This window comes from Hemiscyllium ocellatum, chromosome 2 (genome assembly GCF_020745735.1).
Source record: "Hemiscyllium ocellatum isolate sHemOce1 chromosome 2, sHemOce1.pat.X.cur, whole genome shotgun sequence".
NCBI lineage: Eukaryota > Metazoa > Chordata > Chondrichthyes > Orectolobiformes > Hemiscylliidae > Hemiscyllium > Hemiscyllium ocellatum.
Genome location: NC_083402.1, coordinates 54,574,998 through 54,590,521, shown reverse-complemented (window position 1 = coordinate 54,590,521; position 15,524 = coordinate 54,574,998). Strand labels below are relative to the sequence as shown.

Sequence of the window (15,524 nt, the reverse complement as noted above, 5' to 3'; positions counted from 1 at the left end):
AAGAGAGTAGCTGGAATTGTTTTGATAGTATAACTACTTTCATCAAATAATACATATTCCAACCTGCCATCTTCATCTCATCATGTTCCATGTAGTAGAAGCCATACAAATTGCTCATGTAGTGTACACATTCTGATCTGTTTATTTGCCCAGAATAACCACTAATCATTGCCTTTTTACTTTCTCAAATGTGTTAAATCACTAAACTCTCCTGGAAACCTTATAATGTATTAATATACATGTCTTCTGTGCAAATTTGTTATATTTCCTGTACCAGTGTTTCTCATTGTGACTGCTGCTTCCATGCTGTATGACTCTGTAAAACATGTTTAGACTAGTTCTTAAGCTGTGTTAAAATGTTTCTCCGGTAGATGTCAGAAGGCAGTGAATGAAGCAAAACATCATGGATGGCAGTATTCAGACAAATAATAAGGTAGATTTACTAAACTAGACTCAGCCCTAACATTTAATGAACTGTATAATTTAATTAATACAGCAATTAATAGTCTTACAGAGAAAACCTTTGGCATGCTGTGTTTCAATTCTAAGAATATTTATTATGATCATTGCATTATTACAAAGCATTAACAATATATTGAAAGGATATTCAAAACAATTGATCAACTGCAAAATTCCATCAGTATAATACCACTAGGTGGCATTTACAGTCTTATGTAATATTATCCATTAAGTACAATTTGGCTAGCTGAGTTTAACATTAACATGACCATCACACTGTACTCTAATAGTCTGTATTAATTGGTTCTTAGGTGTAGGCTTTAATTTTGAAGAAACTTTACTTGCAGTACTCTGAAAAATAACAGCACTAACAAGTGTCAAAAATAATAAATAATTTGATATCTAAGCAGTCTGGAGAAGTTGGGGCGCATTTTCATCTTAGTGAATAGGCATACAATAGTGGAGCAGATAACCAGTCTGTTAGATACTTACCCATCTTTTGCTTGACACTGAAATGGAAATTTAAAATATGAGTGATTCTCTTCACTAGATTATTGCCTATGAAATGGAGACAAAAAGCCCAAACAATAATATTAGTACATTTCTATTGCCACAAATCCCTTCCACATTATTTTTTCAAATCCAACTCAGGCTCCAACACCCACGCCAGTTCCTTTATCCCTTGGTCAAGTAAAATTGTATGTTACTAGATTAGTAATCCCAAAACCTTGTCTTATGGTTGGAAATATTAATTCAAATCTCACCTTCACAAGTAGGGATTTTACATGTGTTTAATGAAATAAATATGAAATAAGGAAATAAATGTAATAGATGGTGATGATTGAACTGGACTGGTCTAAAAACACATCTGGGGTTTAATAATATTTAGGGAAAGAAATATGCTATCCTTACCTAGTATTGCAGCTATGTTAGTCCAGACCCATAATAAAACGATTAATTTTCAGTTGCCCTCTGAAATGATCTGTCAAGCAATCAACTTGGCTGTGTCAAACTGGTACAGCAAGTTAGAATAAAAACATACACAATGGACCCAGCATCAATATATACTCAATCAACTTAGCAAAGTATTCCTTACTGATATCTGTAGACTTTCCTTAAAATTGGGACAACTGATGGAAGGATTAATGAAACAACAACCTGGCATAGTAATGCTTTCAAAAACATACCTCATCACCGACTTTGCCATCACCATCACTGGCATTACTCTTGAGCAACACCAGAAATGGTGGTTGAAATAACTCCATAGTGGACGGTATCCCATCATCAAGTCACCCTTTATTTACACATGGAGAATCCTTGATACTGAACCAGCTCCCTCAGAGCCAGCAGTTGGAGTGAACAGGATGTCTGACACTCCTGTTCTTATCTGTCAGCCAGAATTCCCTGTCTGGACCAGATTAGCAACCCCAATAAGGGTACTAATATTTTATGATGTCCACCTGGCTAACCTTGTTACAATCACAACAGTGGTTTATATAGAAAAGGAGTGGCCTAAAAGTCAGAACCCATGAGATCTCAAGCTACCAGGTCAGTTAGGGGAAAAAATACACTAAATCATGCTCTGCCTCAGCTGATGAATCAGCATTCTATCTGGATGCATGACAGTGTAGTTTGTCAACTGCTCTTCCCAAGACTGCAAAGTGGACGGAACCTTCCATCCACTGACTCCATCTCATTCTTCCTGCAGCCTTAGGGAAGCAACCAACATAATCAAAGACTCCTTGTCATACAGTACAAAGTATTGATCTCCTCATTTAAGCTCAGAAAAGGGATGCTAGACTAATTACTGAAATGGGTGTGCTGTTTTATGTGAAAGGATTGGGCACACAAGACCTGATTCTGGTGAAGTTCGGAGGAAGGTGAATGATTGAACTATGAAAGATTCTGACAGGATGCATTTGGAAAGAATGTTTCATCTTATGGGAGAATCTACAACTGAAGGTCACTATTTAAAAATATGAGGTTGCCCAATTAAGATGGAAATAAGGAGACATTTTTGTTACACAGAGATTCCAGAGTCTTTGGAACTTTTGTCTACAAAAGCCGGTGGATGTATGAATACTTTTAACGCAGAGAACGATAAATCTTTGATAAGCGGGTACCGTAAGTATGTTGGGATAGGTGGGTATGCGGAATAATCAGATCAGTCATGGTCTTACTGAATGGGAGAGCAGGTTTGAGGAGCCAAGTGACCTACTTCTGCTCCCAATTCATATGTTCAGATGTACTCGACCTCTTCCTTACCAATCTAACTGTCGCAGAAGCATTTATCTGTGATAGTAATGATAGGTGGGATCACTGTGTATTTTTTGTGGCAGCAAAATCTCATCATTGTACGGAGCACATCTTTTATTTTGTTATTTGGTATTGCAGCCTGTTAAGTTATATAGATATAGAAGAGATTAAACTGCTCAAAAGGCACTGTGGGTAAACAGCAGCAGAGTTGTATTCCATCACGAACATTTTCTCTCGCTCTACCATTTCTATTACCATTTAGCCGGATAACCAACTTGATTAGGAGAGTCTAAGGGAAAGCTAAGCGCATACCTAAAAATGAAGTGCCTCATCTTGTGAAGCTACAGCACAAGACCATTAACATGAACAATTAATTAATTAACTATTAACATGACCAGTAGAATCAGTAGACAGATCTAAGTGATCCCACAGCCAATGGATCAGATCAAAGCATTGTAGTTCTTTTGTATTTAATTATGCATGGTAATGGATCTTTTAGAACTGAGGATGGAGGAGGCTGATAAAATTCCCAATACTTGATTTGGAAGCCCAACACACCAGTGCAAAAAATAATTTTGAAGTCTTCACAACTAGCCAGAAGTAGTGGGTGAATTATCCATCTTACCCTGCTACCAAAGTCCCCATAGCCAGTCTTCTGACAATTAATTTACTCCATGTGATAATTAAAAAATGGTTGAGTATGCTGGTTACCGCAAGAGCTTTGGATACTGAGAATTCCACCGTTAATCCTATTTTTGTTTCAAAAACATTTTTGTTTCAAAACTAGCACACCTCTCGCTGAACTGCTCCAGTACAGCTTTTCTTTTATTATAAATTCTTGCATGGATGCGGGCGTCACTGGTTGGACCAGCATTTATTGCTGAAACCATTCGCCCTTGAGAAGGTGGTAGTAGTGAGCTGCTTTCTTGAACTGCTGTGGCCCATTTAGTGCAGGCACATCCACAAAGTCATTAAAAAGGGAATTCCAAGACATTGAAAGAATGGCAATATATTTCCAAGATTGGATGGGGACTGGCTTGGAGGGAAACATACAGGTTCTGGTATTCCCATGTATGTGCTTGTTTGTTCTTCTGGGTAGTAATGTCATGGGGTTTGAAGGTGTTGCCTAAGGAGGTGTTTGAGCATTTGAATGTTTGTAGATGTGGTATCAGTAAAGCAGCCCCACAAGTTTCTTGAGTATGGTTGGAGCTGCACACTCAAGCAAGTAGAGTCTTCCATCACATCGCTGACTAGTGCCTTTTTGATTGTTGACAGACTTTGGAGAATCAGAAGATGAGTTGCTTGTTGCAAGATTCCCAGCCTATGATCTGCTTTGTAGCCACACAGTACGTATATGATTGGTCCAGTTAATTTCTGATCAGTAAGTACAGCCAGGATGTTGATGGTGGAGGATTCAATGATGATCTCAATGATAGCAGTGGGCAATAGTTACATTCTCTCTTGTTGGAGGTGTTCATTGCTTGGCACTTGTATGGCACGAATGTTACATGCCACTCATCAGCTTAAGCTTGGACATTGTCTGGATTTTGCTATATTAGGACATGGGCTGTTTCAGTATCTGATGATTCACAAATGGTGCTAAACATGTGCAGTCATTGATGAACTTCCCACTTCTCACCTTATGATGTAGATAAAGTCATTGATGAAGCAACTGAGGATGGTTGGACAAAGTATATTATAGTGAGGAACTCCTGAGGAGATAGTCTGGAGCTGAGGTGACTGACATCTTTCCTTGTGCCATGGATGAGTCCAACCAGCAGAGATTTCCCCCCATTTCCATTGATTGCAGTTTTGGTCAAGCTTCTTGATGCCACACTCGGTGAAATGCAGCTTTGCTGTCAATGGCAGTCACTGTAATCTCAAATTTGGAATTCAGCTATTTTGTTCACGTTTGGACCAAAGCTACAATGAGGTCAAGAGCTGAGAGGATCTGGCTGGATCCATACGGAGTGTCAGTGAACAGACTATTGCTAACCAAGTGATGCATGATCGCACTGTAAATGACACCTTTCATCACTCAAGAGTAGGCGAATGGAGCATTAATTGGCTGGTATGGATTTGCTCTGTTTTTTTGTGTACAGAATGTACCTGGGCAATTGTGTACATGTTCAGGTAGATATCAGTGTTATAGTTGTCCTGGAATTGCTTGGCTAGGGGAACGGCATGTTCTGGAGCACAAGTCTTCAGTACTACTGCTGAAGTGTTGTCAGGCCCAAAGTCTTTGCCTATCCAGTACCTCAAATTGTTATTACTATCAGGTGGAGTTAATCAAATTGGCTGGCGACTGACTTCTGCGATGCTGGCACCTCTGAAGGAGGCTAAGATAGATTATCCATTCAGCACTTCTGATTGAATATTGTTAGCAATGACTCAGCTTTATCTTTTGCACTAATGCGCTGGGGTCCCCTCTTGTTAAGGATGGCAATACTAGTAGAATGTGTCTGTTAGACTGTTGCTTCATTAGTCTATGTAAGGTGTTGTGGTCGATGTTGTCCTGAAGGCTGGGCAGTTTGCTGAGAGCAAACTGTTTGAGGTTTGGTTGTTGTTAAAGGTGAGAAGTGGCGGGGTAGGCAAGGTTTTTGGCAAAGTGCTTGGCCTCATCAATAATATGTTGCAGGCCACGAAGAACATGGCATAGTCTTTCGGCTCCCGAGAAGTACTGGACAACGAAGGGTACCCTATCAGTTGCAGCCCATGTCTGTATCGTGTGGTTTCTCGCTGTGGCACGTTAGAACTGGCGGTCGACAAGCTGAGCATCATACCCTGTTCTTGTGAGGACATCCTTGAGCATTTTCAGGTGTCCGTCATGTTCCTCCTCATCCGACCAGATCCTGTATATGTGTAGGGCTTGTCTGGAGGGGATGGCTGTTTTAATATGTTTCGGGTGGAAACCAGAGAAGTGCAGCATTGTGAGATTATCCGTGGATTTGTAGTAGAGTGAGGTGCTGGGTGCCCATCCTTGATGGAGGTGTGTGTGTCCAAGAATGAGACAGACACTAGAGACTAGTCCATGTTAAGTCTGATGGTGGGATGAAACTCATTGATATCATTGTGTAGTTTCAGTGACTCCTCGCCCTGGGTCCAGAGAAAGAAAATGTCATCAATATATCTGGTGTGTAATGTTGGTTGGAGGCCCTGTGCAGAAAAGAAGTCTTGTTTGAACCTGTGCATAAAACATCGGTTTATTGGGATACAAATGTGGTCCCCATGGCTGTTATGTGTCTCTGCATGAAGCACTGGTGGTGGTCAAGGATGAGGCAGATGAGTTGTGGGACAGTGATTGGAGATTGGCCGTTGTTGGTATTGAGTACTAAGGCTGGTGCTAAGAAGCCGTTATCGTGGGCAATGCTGGTGTGGAGTGCTGACACGTTCATTGTGATGAGAAATGTTCCTGGCTCGACTGCTCCATGGGTGCTGAATTTCTGTAAGAAATCTGTAGTGTCACAAGAGAAGCTGGGGGTTCCCTGTACAATGGGTTTCAAGATGCCTTTGACATAGCCAGAGAGGTTCTCACATAGTGTCCCATTGCCTGATATGATGGGAAGTCCTGGTGTGTTGGCTTTGTGTATCTTTGGAAGGTGGTAGCAGTCACCTACACGAGACGTACAAGGGATGAGAGCACGTAGGTAACTCTGAAGGACTGGATCAAAAGACTTGATCATTGTTTTTAGTTCATGGGTGTGCTCTCTGATCGGATTGGCCGGTCATGCCTGTGGTGATCCTGGTTGTTCAGTTGTCGGTGCACCCAGTTGTAGGTGCGGCTGATGAATCTGGCATTTACATACTTCCTGACAGTTTGATCATACATGTCAAGCTGAGGGCAATGGCCCTTCAGTGGGGCCCAAATCGACTCCTTCTTTGGTCACTCCTCTGTGGATCCCTGTGATGATTGTACTGGTTCGTCAGTGGGCTCATTGGGATTGCTGCTGTCATCCTGAAAGATTTCCTGGTGTCTCATTCATCTGATGAATTCCTCCATGTCTGCAAGATCCTTGGGGTCCATTTTGGTGGTGGGGTAGAAATTGAGCCCTTTGCTAAGAACTTCAATCTCCTTCAGTTGAAGGTTGTCGTCCAATAAATTGAGGAAGGCCTGGGACCTTGGGTTCATGTCATACTACAGGTAACCCCACTGCACTGTACACTCTCTCACACACAATATACACACATAAACGTACAAATACATACTTATGCAGACTCTCATACGCATACACATTCACCCCTGCCCACTCACTACCCCCAACCCTGCACGGTCCCTCTTAAGGCTTATACTCCATCACACTCACACACATACACACACTCTTTCACATGCACTCACACCCACATTCACGCACTTATATACACACATCCACTCTGTCTCTCCTGCATGCACACACACATAAGTTTATGGGGTGAACTTATATTTGCAGAATTACATGTTATTTTGTTCAAAAATTGCATAAATCCATGTAAGATTCTGTAAGCCCCACTTTAGAAATAGAATTCAGTCAACAGATTTTACTTTCACACATTAATGCATTGTCTGAGCTGAGATGACACCTATTATTAGATAAGCTGACGCTACTTGAGAATGTAATTCTGAAATTTGCATATTAAAGAACCTAAACCACCATATCCCATTCTAAAAGATGAAATACTTAATCTAAATTTGTTTAAGAATTATAACCTAGTGTTGTGTGACTTTTAACTAAAGTTGTTTAATATCTTATGAGAACTCCATGACAATGTAACCCTTCTACTATAAATTCTGTCATATGGTCATGTTCCACAGCTACCTGATGAAGAGGCAGCACCTTGAAAGCTAGTGCTTCCAAATAAACCTGTTGGACTATAACCTGATGTTGTGTGATTTTTAATAATAGGTTAAAGATAGAGTTAGAAAAAATGGCTTTGAAATCATATGTCATGATGTTCTGTCTCCATTTCAAAACCTTGAAAATTTTTGTGGAGATGGGAAGACAGCAGGGGATGGTATGAAAGTGAAATTGCCTATGGTTAATTAGTCCCATTTAGATAATTAAGCAGTGCCTTAAGAATGATCTGAGATCCCAAAAGTCTTGACGATGGCCATTGCAAGCTATGTAGAGCTAAACAACTGCAGCCTTTTGCAAGCAGGTTCTATGTTTTGTTTTATTGCAAAAATGCAAGCTTTAAACCAAATCTATTTTATAACAATAAAATTTAATAACATGAAACTTTCCCTACCTATGATTTGGAGATGCCGGTGTTGGACTGGGGTGTACAAAGTTAAAAGTCACACAACACCAGGTTATAATCCAACAGGTTTAATTGGAAGCACTAGCTTTTGGACCGCTACCTGATGAAGGAGCAGTGCTCTGAAAGCTAGTGTGCTTCCAGTTAAACCTATCGGACTATAACCTGGTGGTGTGTGATTTTTAACTTTCCCTACCTATTCCAGGTTCCAAATATTCAACTGCCTTGGCCAATTTGAAGATTCAAATGATTTCATTTTCTTGAACCATGCAAAGACAGCAATCACAGCAATGGCTGTTGCGTCAAGCCAGAATGTGTGCCTTCTTCCCTAGTGCCCCACCTCTATGTTTGTCTTTCCCAATGATTAATTGGGCACGCTGAATTCTCACCAATTAGTCCCTCAACTACAACAAAATTGAAGACTGTCTGTTTGCTGTCACGTTGCAGATTCGTGATCCGGAAATAGACCCAACTCTCAAATCTCAGCTTTTCAGATAAAATTCAGCCCCTCAAATTTTCTTCCTAACAGTTTTCTCCATAGGCAAGATAATAGCACCACATTAGAGGTCAGTGCACTAAGTAGGTAGTGCCACAAGAATTATTGTTTACAAAATCATCAGAACAGTGATTTCATTTTAATTTATACTGGTATCAAAGAACATATTCTACAACACCAAAATAACAAGTATAATGTACTGCATTTAAATTTAACCTATCTTGCTTGTCTCAATTTAAATCGGGTCATATTCATCCTTAACACTTTGGTGTGAATCGATAGGAATGGAAATCATATGGGTTCTATAATATGCAGGAATTTTGCACAACCTCTGATTTTCCCTGTCAGATTTGAAGGTGGCACTGGGTGCTAGATATGTTCTTTAGTACTGACATCCCTCATCAAGTTGGACTGAAGGGTCTGTTTCTGTGCTGTATGATTCTGTGGCTGTATTTGAAATAAACAAGATTTCACCTTCAGCAGAGCAAGATTTACAAAGTAGTTATGAGATTTAAAGATTTAAAAATTCACTTTGATTGTTTTATTTCATTTTTGATCTTGAGCTTAGTTTGTTTTAATATAATTACTTGGTTAGATTGTTATTTAAATTATCATTTTTAAAATTTCTTCTTAATAGTCTAAGTTTAATGATTGTTAATAGTTCTGAACATCATAAATTTGGATTTAAGAGAAAAGACTAACTACAAAAAGTAGAACTTCATAAAATGTTCTTTTCAAATTAAGCTAAAATTAAAGCTAAAAGAATTTAGACTTTGACCACCTTCTTCAAGTGATATTTCCAGTTCGCAAATTTCTCTTTGTATAATGATATCAGATTTTTATAGCAAAGGCTTTTCCTTATCATTAACGCAATGCTGGTTACTGGTTGCTGGTAGCAGACGAAGTGTAAATGGAAGTGACACTGCATATAGCAAAACAGGTTTGATTTGCTAAGCTCACAGCATTCTAAGGTACACAAATTTGTTCCACCAAGCTTTTCGACGGTTTGCAGATGGGCAATGATTAATCAGAAAGCTAACTGTGAAGTAGTTTGCTATTAAAGTGGAAAGCTCTGGAGCATACTAATTGAATCAGAAAATTAGAGACACTGAGCAGTAATTGGCTATTTTTCATGCAGCAGGTGCCAAGCTACTCATCTGTGGAACAAGGTATTTTAGGCACATTAGTAATATTGAAAATACTCATCGATATTAAACCACAAGATTCTGGGTGTTGTTACCATTTCTTAAGCAAAAATGAGTTAAAAAGCCAAATGTGCTAACGTTTTATAGATAGACCCACTGATCTATTAATACACTAAAGAGAAATATCCAAATAAGAATTTCATCATAAGCTGATGTAGTTAAACACAATTTTAATATTTATGATACCCTCAAGAGTGTTGTTTTGTAAAGGAAAAAGATTCTGTTAGAGAAAATGTTTCAAAAAGTATTAGGTTATGAGAATATACTAGGAAGTGTTCTTATTGGAATAGACATTAATGATCCTCACAATGCAGCTGACAAAATACATAAAAGAATAAGTAATTAATATTTTTCTTGTTGTTGAAGAGCCAAGGTTAGCTAGATTTTTTTTATTGTGGGGAATACTGTCCCTCTGGGTCTGGACTACTGACAAGCTTACCTCTGAAGAAAACCTGTCTACATTAATAGTGTCCAGAGACACTTTTTATAGGTATCGGTTAATGATGGAAAAGGTGTGCAATGGTGGTAAATAATACACACTAGAATTACTGTAACTTTAATTTAATCACAAATAAATCTATTTACCAGACACGCACATAGTCGCCTGCAATTTCTTTTCCTTCATAAGTAATGAAAATGTACCAACACTTTTTCTCTGCCTAATCATACAGTATTAGTAATTGGCTATTAGTACATGGTTTGCAGTCACGCACCCTTGGAAAACCAACTTTCACAGTAGTTAATAGCTAAAGTAAACATTTTCACTGAACAAAGTATCTATATTTATTTTACTTGGCAATTAAATGCTGTCTAATAATCATATTCATATAAAGCAAAAATAAGACTGAGATTCATGATGTTCACGCTGGATAGTTATTAATAAATTGAAGTTCAGCTTCTGAAAACATCATGTTCTTTCCAGTGCTCAAAATATCCACAATCTCTGTCATGTAGATTCTACAGAAATCATTTTTAGCCACATTTTATTGCCTAATATATAATGAAAGAAAATTTTAAAAATTGATAAAGAACATATCTTTAAAAAAGAGAAAAGCATTTTATTTGTAATTATTTTAAATTATAGTTCTTGCATAGAAACCATGACAGTTCTCAATGGGTTTATTGACCACAGTATGGGACTATATATCCTACCTGCTGCAGATGATGCATTGCAGCAGTGGCTGTAGGGCATAACATTTATTTTTCTGATCATTACTGCCTCAGCTCCAGCCTTCAGTGACTGGTACACTGACCCCGCTGCCAGCCATGAACTGAATATTCTTCATGGGCGGGAACCGGGACATGAATGGACTAGAGAAAGCCTGAAGACATTCTACACAGGATACCAAGCACAGATAGTTCTTTGGTTTTATGACACTAGAAATGACATTAGGGTATTAACAGTTATTTTTCCTTAGGATGAATTTTGAGTAGTTCCTTAAAAGTTAATACATGACTGGTATTCGGAGGTGATGTACCTCAGCACTGCAGTACATTGTAAATTGACAACACCAAGATTCTTTTTTTCAAATTCATACATTGTTGAAGGTTTAGTAATACATCTATCTGAGTATGTACATGTTTTGAAAAAAAATGAGAAAATAAGCTTTATTGATAACACAGAAAGAAATAAAGATGAACAGAAGATAGAAAATGTGATATAGATTTTTGACTTCATGAGATAACTATATACATCTTTCTCATGAGTGAAATGAAAATCAATATAAAACTTTCATATGTGATTCTTTTTATTATAGATTTTATTTTTATGTTTTATTCACTCATAGGATATGGAGGGGTCACTGACTGGGCCAGCATTTATTGCCTGTTCACAGTTGTCCTTGAGAAGGTAGTGGTAAACTGCCTTCTTGAACCACTGCAGATAGAGGCACAATGCTATTAGGGTGGAAATGCCAGGATTTTGACCCAATGGCACTGGAGGAATGGCAATATATTTCCATGCTGGATGGTGATTCACTTAGACAGGAACTTGCAAGTTGCTGTGTTCCCATATATCGGCTGCCCTTGTCCTTCTCCATGGAAGAGGTCATGGGATTAGAAGATGTGGTATTGAAATACCAAAGAAGCAGCAATGATGTCCGTTAAAATATCACAATAGTAGTAGGGTTGTTTTCATGCATTACCACGAATGTGAGTGACCTATTACTGCAGGCACCACAGGGCAACAGCTAATAATGGATTCTTATACAAATGAATGTATTTGCAAGAGACTGAGACCCAGGGAAGATTCTGGATATCTCATAGTTGTTGATTTTAAAGCGCTTACTGTATTATCTATGTTTTGAACCATTCATTACATTATTTAAGCAATTTGTCATTTTTAATTCTGTTACGAGGTCTTCCATTTCTGACAAGGACATGAACTTTGAAAATGAAGCTAAATGTATCAATTCAAATAATAAATTCATACCATCTCTTGATGTATCTGCAACAATGTCACAAGAAACTACAACACCTTTTTCTGAGTGAAATCCACATGTGCTGAAATAATCATAGAAACATTTGATGTGCTTATCTTAAAATGCACTCTCTGGTATTTAGTGAGCCAATAATATTTCTAAAATAAGTACTTATTTGAATAAAAGTAAAGGACATGTCAGAGGAATGTGTCAATTATTTGAACTTAAGTATTCAATAGCATCATTTTAGGACCACAAAGCATTTTGTCAAACAGACTATGTGTAATAATAAGTCATTTTGTACAAGACAGAAGTTAAGTAGTGCTATTACACAGAGTTACATAAAATAAGGCACAGTAACAGGTCATTTGGCCCAATCCGTCTGCATGAACATCTACATTCCACCTTCACCATTCCCTCGTTTCGTTATCTAGATCTAACATTAGACTCTTTGACATCCTTCTTTCTCATATGTTTAGCTAGTTTCCCTTAGATGCATCTAAACTGGTCACTAGAGGGAAATTAGACCCTGCTTTACTAAAATTGACTCAGAGGTCCTGATGAACAGGGGGTGCATGCAGTCACTGCCCATGGAGTGTAACCTGCAATATTTTTGATTGGTGTCCAAAATGGAGGGCTGGAGGAGCAAGTGATGAACTAGAGACACCCATACTGCTCTTTCATGTCAGGAATTGTCACCATCTTGTTTCTATCAGACAGATGGGAGAATAGGAAATTGCCTGTCAATGAGATGAGACTAATTAATAATGAGGATTTTAATGCATGCTAATGCATGCAAATAAGCCTCTTGCTGCTCAGTAGTGAGAATCTCATCTTGCAAGTGAAAAATGGGACACTTTGTTCTTGACATCAGGAATTTCCTTAGTGCCCATCTCTCCTGATTTCTCAACCTTCCAACCAATGGCCATGCCATTCAGGCATTGGGAACGTTCAACCTGAGATACCTTATTGAAAGACCTTTTAAAATCCAAGTAAAATGCATTTATTGCATTACCACTATTATTCTCTTTTACTTCCTCAAAATATTCAATAATATTGTTTTATGTACATATATATTATATACACTGAATTACAAAGTGTGTATTCCAAAAAGAAAAAAAATCATACAAGGAAAAAAATTGGGCTATGAAATTGGTATGATGGAGAATACCCATGTCTGGTTCTTCTGATGTAGCCATTAGAAATATATTGCTGCCTGCAAATGTGAATGATTTTAGTGTTCTGCCTGTGCTGAGCACAGTATTGTGTGACAACGCCCCTGAACAAGGGCAAAAAAAATTGAGAGGCAGGAACAAGTTGAAACTAGTCTGTGCTTCTTCAGCGCATCTTACAAGTGAAATCCACTGTGGTTGAAGCATGTGCAGGAAGCCATTATAAAAGTGATATTGACATAGGGAACACTCGATAATGACAGAATATTGTCCAACATTAAATTGGAAGTCCAAGTCCAGAAGGTGAAGAGAAGGTGATGTATGACCTATCCACAGTGAGACAGGAAGTTTGAAAAGGAAATGTTGTGAAGTCACAAGGGCCAAATAGCCATTTGCTTAATACTAGGACTCTAGTCCCAAGAACATAAATGCAATGCTGCAAGAAATTCAATGATCCTGCTTTAGTGATCAAAGCCAGTAAATGCAGCTTCTAATAATAAAATCAGTGTTGGAGAAACTCAGCAGGTCTTGCACCAACTGAGAAGAATGAGGCAGAGTTAATGTTTCAATGTCTCCTCTTGACTCCCATAATAAAGAGTCACGAGACTCAAAGCATTAACTTTCTTCCTGTTCCCAAAGATGCTCCGATAGCTGCTGAGTTTCTCCAGGACCTTCTGGGGTTTTTATTTCAGCATCTGTCGTATTTTTCTTTAACCTGAGTGCATCTTCAAATTCAACCTACTAGCCTCAAACACTGCTCAATGCACAACAGCTCCTAAAAATCTCTACTAATCTTGAGTTAGTTTGTTCCTCCATCTCATTCTCGCACACTTTATGTTATTGCAAGTCCAGCGCCATATTGTGCAGTCACCCAAACTTATTTAATATACCAGACACATTATTAATTACACCAAGACACCTCACCTTCCTGCAAGACAAGGTGACCCATAGACATAGGCAGATGTTCACAATCAATGGAAAGGCCATTGCTGAGGCTATGTCCAGAGATAGAACAGAAACAGTCAAAAATGACTTGTATATTCATAACTAAATATCCTTTTTCAAGTTTGACTTCCTCTTCATTACACTATCTCTTTCAAGTTGGATTCTATAACCAGGGTAAACATATACCTCTTACATTCCCTTTGTAATGTCCTCTTTAGAACTTTACCCTTGACACTGAAGAATTGCAAGCTGGCCAGGCAGGTGTAACAGCAAAAACTAGCAGAACAGGAGGACAGTGATAAAGAAGAATCACTAGCAATTCCTTTCAAAAACAAAATTAAATTGCTGGAAGAACCCAATCTGGCAGCATCTGTGGAGAGAAAGCAGAATTAATGTTTTGATTTTTGCCAGGGTGAAATTTGATTTATTTAGGGTTAAGCCAGAAATTGAAATGACTATGTCAGTGGATACTGAGGGTTGGTGTTTCAGTAGGTTATTTTATAGCCCCCAAATCTCTTTCTTGACAGTGAATATTTACTTGGAATCTTAACTCATTGTTGATTATATATGATGCCATCAGCACCTGTTCAGGTGCATTCTGGCAACTGAGATTCCCACCACGTGATACCAACATCATCTGGTTCACTCTGTGCATATGCAAATGATTCCTTTAGCCATCTTTAATGGCACCGTGCGTTTGAACCCAAACTGATGCTATAAGATATAGCCCATAATTGCTGTCCAGAACGAAACTAATATTTTTCTCGTAAAGTTTAGTGCAAACATAACAAGGTAGTGTGATGCCACTTTTCCATAGTGTTTGATTCTCTGTTAACTAATTGCAACAAATCTATTTTATTTTTGTTTTAAAATTCTGTGTGCATATTAAGACCTTGAAACAATGAATCAATTATTTCATCAGGAAGAGACTGAAAACCAAAAAAAAATTAGTTTCTTGGACTATATTGTAGTTTTAACAAGAAATCTCAAGGACTTTAGCTTCTTTGAAGAGAATGACCTGTTTGTCACCATCAGCTGTCACGGTTGTCAATAGTTGGTCATTCACAATGTCAGTCATTTACACTTTGATCACACATTCATCATATCATTCAGAATGTGATAGGCTGATGTTTTAATCCTTATGTCCAGGTTTTACAGGCTGACAACAAATGGTTGACTGATGGCATAAAAATCAAGCAAAGAATGTTATGTACATCTGTGACAACACATTTGGTAATACTTTTTACTGTCAGTCAGATATCAGATAGTGCACAAAGCATTACTTCAATTTAGTCACCACTTTACTTACATACCACCAACAACATCAGTGAGATACTTC

At 38.2% G+C, this 15,524-nt stretch overlaps 1 protein-coding gene across 3 annotated transcripts in view; it reads left to right on the top strand.

The window, feature by feature from the left end:
• The window catches only part of arb2a (ARB2 cotranscriptional regulator A), a 535,689-nt gene that overhangs the window by 447,943 nt on the left and 72,222 nt on the right, over positions 1 to 15,524 (top strand). The window lies entirely within an intron of this gene.